Genomic DNA, 7,264 nt, shown 5'->3' with positions numbered 1-7,264 from the left:
CCTGCTGTTTCTTTATGAGAGCAGCCAATTTAATTATAATCAATGTCAACTTATTTATAGGATGCATTTTATATAAGTCATAACGGAGTAGGGGCCATGAGTAATTTGATACTTTGGATATTTAGCAAAGTAGTCACACAGGGCAACAGTTAATAAAATGACAATAAATGGGGTGTTAAACAACAGTACAGGTTACGATGATTGAGTTGATTGGAAATTTAGAGTTCTAGTTGAATGTTACTTATGTGCGTCTGAAGCGTATCACTAGAATTCAGCTGAATCACAGATTTTTTGGGCTTCTTTGACTAAGGCCTTCCAGTACTCATAACTTCTCTGAAAGCGATGTAGAAGGTGGTTTATTTTTACACTGTGAAGTTCTTCACCTTTCTCTGTCAGTGTATGCTCTCTTTCGCTTCTATGTGGTGGATCTACTGGCTGCTTGGTATAATGCTTAGTTTGCTGCTCTACCTCATCTTTTAAAACATCACGTAGCTCAGACACTTCCTCTGGGTCATATAGCTGCTGAGACTCATCTATATCTAAAGGCAGCTCTGTCTGATCTACTTGTGATATTTTTACACTTGACTGATGAAATAAACTAAAATGTCAACACATTTATCATTACCCAAAATAAATAAATTGGGCTCTCGATATTCATCCATCCATCCATTTTCTGAACCGCTTAGTCCCCACGGGGGTTGCGGGCATGCTGGAGCCTATCCCAGCCATCAGTCGGCAGTAGGCGGGGGACACCCTGAACCGGTTGCCAGCCAATCGCAGGGCACACAGAGACAAACAACCATTTGCACTCGCACCTACGGGCAATTTGGAGTGCTCAATCGGCCTACCAAACATGTTTTTGGGATGTGGGAGGAAACCGGCGTGCCCGGAAAAAACCCACGCGGGCCCGGGGAGAACATGCAAACTCCACACAGGGAGGGCTGGAGGTGGAATGGAACCCGCACCCTCCTAACTGTGAGGTGGACGTGCTACCCAGTGCGTCACCGAGCCGCCTGCTCTCAAAATTCAAACCAATATTAACATAAGTGGATGATAAGAAATCAACAAACGTCACAAATGCTCCTACTTTCTTGAGGAAAACGATAACACGCTACACACAGTTCCTTGTGGTTTATCCACTCACTTATGTCCCTTTTTAACAGACAACTTAAGTGTCTATCTTGGACAATACTGAATGAAGAACGGTAAACTGATGTGCCAGGCTTATCTGATTTCCAGCTTTGATTTGTCGTCTTCTTCCTTCATTGAGCACGCTTTGATCTGTCATCGTCCTCCTTCATTGAGCACGTCCGAGCAGAAAGGCAGCGCGGATGATTGCTTCTTCCTTCATCCAATGCAGTCGAAGCTAGCGGAATGACGGCGCAGATTATCACTTCTTCATCCAACGCAGTCGAGTTGACTTTCGACGCAGACACGTTTGACTGCCTCGAGTTTGACTGCCTTGAGTTTGACTATCACTCACGCCAGATAGACCACACCATGGTTTGCAACAGCAGACGTTTATTCGTCTCCGTCAAACTCGATGGCTCCACAACACTGAAAACGGGAATGAGTCCGAATTTGCACCGAGAGCCCTGGAACGCAAATCCGCTCAGAGCTCTCGGTGCAAGCTCGGACTCATTCCCGTTTTCATTATTGTGCAGCCATCAAGTTTGACTATCACTGTACCTTGCTAAAGACTGCTGAAGCAGTATGGAAGTTGTTGGACCTTGAGACAAAAGAGATGGATGTGTGTGTGCTGGGTCGACATAACTGAGGGGTTTTGATAAAAAAGGGATTATTATAGTTACTTATTGATACAGAAACTGATAAAAAAAAAAAATGAACACAGATATAGAAAATCAAGCGACAAATTTTTTGCTCAGTGAACCTAGATAGAAATTGTGATCAATAGGATACAATTTAATTATAATCAATGTCAACTTATTTATAGGATGCATTTTATATAAGTCATAACGGAGTAGGGGCCATGAGTAATTTGATACTTTGGATATTTAGCAAAGTAGTCACACAGGGCAACAGTTAATAAAATGACAATAAATGGGGTGTTAAACAACAGTACAGGTTACGATGATTGAGTTGATTGGAAATTTATGTTATGAACTTTGAGTTAAGATTACCAATCCATCCATCAATCCATTATTGGTACCGCTTATCCTCATTAGGGTCAAGGAAGATGAACAAGGATAATCAATAATAGCAAATGCATCTCTAATTGCTTTTGAAGGATACTAAGGGAAGACCTGGAAGAAGGTTTTATATTATTAGTATGAATGGGGATTTTTTATTGTAATTGGCTTCAATAAAATTTATACAGAGAATCTTTATAGTGATAGTGTAATTTACAGGAGGAATCTGCTTACCTTTTAGAAAGGGGTTAGCGTTTCATGTGAGGTGAGGAATGAGTGAACTTAAAGCTGAAGTTAAAGCTCAACACAATGTGTAAAAAAAGTAAGTGTGAAAAGTAAGCAAACCAAAAATCATGCCCCAGGATTGGCCATACACTGCTAAAAAAAAATAACGGGACACTTTGAAAACACATCAGATTTCAATGGTGACAAAAAAAAGTTGGATATCTATACTGATATGGACAGTTTAATGTCTCAGGAACAAAAGGATGCCACATCTTTTGATGGAAATAAAAGTTTTCAGCCTACAGAGGGCTCAGTATATAGACACCCTAAAAATCAAAGTGAAAAAATGATGTGGCAGGCTCGTCCATTTTGCCTAAATTCAATTTCTGCAATTCAAAACTCTTTTCAATATCTTATGTAGCCCCCACATGCTTGCATGGCCGTTTGTCTACCGTCGATCATCGGACACGTAAGTATGGCTGCAGATCAAGAGGTTTGTACGGCTTCGTGCACCAACTGCACCCTTCTGTTAGAGAGGTTGTCCCTGCTAGAGGGACGTGTCCGCCAGTTAGAGCAGAATAGTGCAATAACAGTAGATGTGGCGGACACTGTTGCGGACTGTAGTCAGCCCGCTAGCCCCGTTAGTATTAGCCCCAAGCGGCTTGCTAATAGCGATGAGCCAGGTAAGACGCACAGCCGTCCAAAGTCATATTGGTCTACTAGCCCTCGCACCTAGGTCATAAGTGACTCAATCACCCGAAATATCACGCTTAAAAATCCAGCCACGGTAATGTGTATTCCTGGGGGCAGAGCACCCGACATAGAAGCTAATCTTAGAGAGCCGACTCGCAATAGGACTAGTCAACAGCAAAGTTCCAACAACACTAGCTACTCGGACATAGTGATACACGTCGAAGTCAATGATGTTAGGATGAGGCAATCTGAGATCACAAAGAAAAACATAGCGAGGACTTGTGATCTCGCCAGAAAGATGAGTCGGCATCGAGTATTTGTCTCTGGCCCCCTGCCTGGGAGAGGCTCTGATGAGAGGTTTAGTAGATAAGTCTCCCTTAATCGAGGGATGGCTGGGTTCTGTAAAAAGCAGGGACTGTATTTTATAGATAACTGGTCCTCCCTCTGGGGCCGCCCCGACCTGCTGAGGAAGGACGGCCTTCATCCTAACCGTGAAGGCGCCTTCACTCTTTCTAGGAATATAGATTACTGTTTGAGCCACTCATGACAGGTCACTTTAGAGCAGGCCGGGGCACAGGTGATTAGACCACCTGTCAGGTTGGGTTTGGAGTCAGTTAAGTTAAAGTTAACTAGCGCTAGGCTAGACTTCCAGCATGCACAGAGCTCCTTGTGTAGACTAGAGCGTCACAGTTTGAATAGTGCTACAGTACACGTGAACACACTTTCTACTGAGGTAGTAGACAAATCCAATCACTCCACCCCGACCAGTATAGCCGATGATAAGGTGCCTCTTTCAGATAAAATTACATGTGTACCAAATATTTACTATCAAATTCCTACGGTCGTATCATCCCAACGCGCTAATAAACAATTAAGAGGTGATGTCAGGCCTAGAGAACACAATCTTACTTTCATTTTGTTTAAAAATCCTTTGATAGATACAAACCCTGATCGACCGATTACACTTAAACTCGGTTTTATCAATATTAGATAGCTTCATAGGAATGCAGTTCTCGTTAATGACCTCATCACGGAACATAATCTAAATGTATTTGGTCTTTGCAAGACCTGGTTAAAACCTAATGAACTGCTACGGCTTAATGAGGCCTCGCCTCCAAATTTTGTGAGCTCACATGTGGCGCGTCCTCGAAAAAAGGGTGGGGGTGTTGCCCTCATCTCAGATTCCAATCTTAGATTTACGCCTCATTCGATTAACTCTAACTGATACGTTTGGTTTTACGCAAGCCGTACAGGCAGCAACGCATAAAAATGGAAATACCTTAGATCTGGTCTTATCCTGAGGACTGGCAACCTCAAATATAACAGTACTGCCATACACTACTGTTTTGTCTGATCATTACTTAATAAAATTTGAAATTTTAGTTCTTAGTCAAAGACAAGAGAGCAATCAAAATTATAGCAGTCGTAATATTAACTCCATGACTGCTACTGCGCTATCTGAGCAACTGCTACCACCAACTGCCGTATTCCCCCCCCATTGATAATCTTACAAATGAATTCAATGCTGCATTGTTAAATGCCATCAACTCTGTGGTGCCGCTACGTCTGAAACGTCGCCATTGATTGCCTACTCCGTGGTTCACGGATGAAACACGTACGCTTAAGCTATTATGTAGGAAGCATGAACGCAAATGGTGTTTAACCAAACTTGAGGTTTTCCATCACGCATGGCGCGACAGCCTCCTGAAATATAAAGATGCGCTTATCTTAGCGACCCCCGGTAGCTCCTTTCACTCAGCTGACGAGTTCATGAAATTGTTCGCTCGAAAGATTGAATCCATTAGGGATAAGATCAAGATGACCATTCCGATCGCTCAGTTGAGACCGCCGATTACCAGCGCTGACGATCATGCAATAACCCTTTCAACTTTTAAAAGCGTGTCCCTCTAAAGGCTTACACAATTAGTTAGCGCGACTAAACAAACAACAGGTTTACTCGACCTGCTTGCAGCCAAACTATTTAAAGAATTACTTCAAATCTTAGGACAGTCCGTCCTACGCTAATTAATCGACCAAATCTTGACCCGAACTGTCTCAGTAATTATAGGCCAGTTTCAAATTTCCCATTCATAGCAAAACTTCTTGAAATGTAGTCACGCAGCAACTTATTGATTACATGGTCGCTAATAATCGATTTGAATCTTTTCAGTCTGGTTTTAGAGCTAATCATTCCACTGAGACAGGACTTGCTAAAGTGACTAATGATCTCCTCATAGCTATGGATTCAAACACTTCATCTGTATTGTTACTACTCAATCTTAGTGCTGCCTTCGACACTGTAGACTTTGATATTTTATTAGAGCGTCTTAAAGGTTATGTTGGTATTTCAGGGTCAGCACTATGCTGGTTTCACTCATATCTATCAGACAGGACACACCGAGTGGTCCATGGCAATACGTCCTCTGAGCTCTATAAGGTTACGTGTGGTGTCCCACAGGGATCGGTACTAGGACCAATTCTATTTAATATTTATATAATTCTGCTTAGGGACATAATACGTAAATATAATATCAGTTTTCAATGTTACGCGGATGACACCCAATTATATATGCCGTTATCAATGACAGATCCGCGGGACTGTTGTATTTTTGAGGCGTGCCTCGCGGAGATCAAGCAATGGATGTCTCTCAACTTCCTTCGTCTTAACCCAGATAAAACTGAGATGTTGATAATTGGTCCAGCTCGTTATCAACATTTATTTAAGGAAACCACTATAACTATAGATAACCGTGCTATCACTCAGTGATACTGTAACTAATCTCGGGGTAATATTTGACCAAACCCTCTCCTTTCAAAAGCACATTAAGAATATAATCAGAATTGCGTTTTTTCACTGTAATATTGCTAAGATTTGCCCAATCCTTTCGACCGGTGATGCGGAAATTATTATATATGCGTTTATCACGTCGCGCCTGGACTACTGTAATGCATTCTTTTCTGGTCTTCCCAAGTCCAGCATCAAAAGTCTACAGTTAGTACAAAATGCTGCTGCAAGGCTGCTCTCTCGGACAAGAAATTTTGATCACATTACCCCAATATTAGCCAACTTACACTGGCTCCAGGTCCATTTAAGATGTGACTTCAAGGTTCTTCTATTAACCTATAAATCATTGCATGGCTTAGCGCCTTCATATCTCGTCGACCTAGTTGTTTCTTGTGTTCCGTCTCGTAACCTTCGTTCGCAAAACGCTAGTCTTTTTGTGACACCGAGGGCCAAGAAAATGTCTGCAGGGTCTAGAGCATTTTCTATTCGGGCTCCAGAGCTCTAGAATGCCCTACCAATGGATATTAGAACTGCTACCTCAGTAGAAATATTTAAGACACGTTTAAAGACATATTTCTATGATATGGCCTTTAATTAACCTGTAGTGGCCGATGCGGTTGGAGTTTGTTTTTGCTCCCTCTCCCCGACCCCACTTCCCCTACCCCTCCCCGGCTGGGGAGGTGGTTAGGTGACACCCAAGCTGACAGCGGCTATCTAGATTCCCGTGGACCAATTCAGGATGAGGGAACTGCAACGGATTACCCTCCTCGAAGACACTGCCAGGACAATCAAGGGCACCTCAGACAGCTCTTCGCTTTGGCCTGGAAATCCACTTTTTGATTTCCATATTATGTATTTTATGTGCCCTCTTTGCATCCATTGCAGCCTGGTGATCCTGATAGGGGGATCTTTCCATCTGTGGTCCCTTCTCAAGGTTTCTCATTTTTCCCCTGGTAGGGTTTTTTTGAGTTTTTCTTTGCCCTTTTGGGAGCTCAAGATCAGGGGATGCTTTGAGAATAATTGTCAATTGTTTGTCAATGTGAAGCCCTTTGAGACTGCTTGTGATTTAGGGCTATACAAATAAACTTGACTTGACTTGACCATGACACACGCATGCCTATCACCTGATTCCCGTTTGCCCGAGCCGCTGTATAACGAGATGCCACCACGGTGCACGGCAAGCTGACTGGATCGTCAGTTGCCTCATGCACCTGCTCTGCTGGCATTCCAGCCTTCCTTTTCCCCTTTTCCTGTTTTTGCATTCCCTAAATCACAGGTGTCAAAGTCCAGTCTTTTGGGGCTTATTTTCCATGTTTCCCTCGTTAAACACAACTGATTCAATTATCAGGCTCCTGCAGAACGTAAGGATGAACTGGGTTTTATGTTGCACTTTGACATCCGCCCCGGTTTT

This window comes from Syngnathus leptorhynchus, chromosome 2 (genome assembly GCF_054491065.1).
Source record: "Syngnathus leptorhynchus isolate UIUO chromosome 2, UIUO_Slep, whole genome shotgun sequence".
Taxonomy (NCBI): domain Eukaryota; kingdom Metazoa; phylum Chordata; class Actinopteri; order Syngnathiformes; family Syngnathidae; genus Syngnathus; species Syngnathus leptorhynchus.
Note: the sequence above shows the minus strand (reverse complement) of the source record.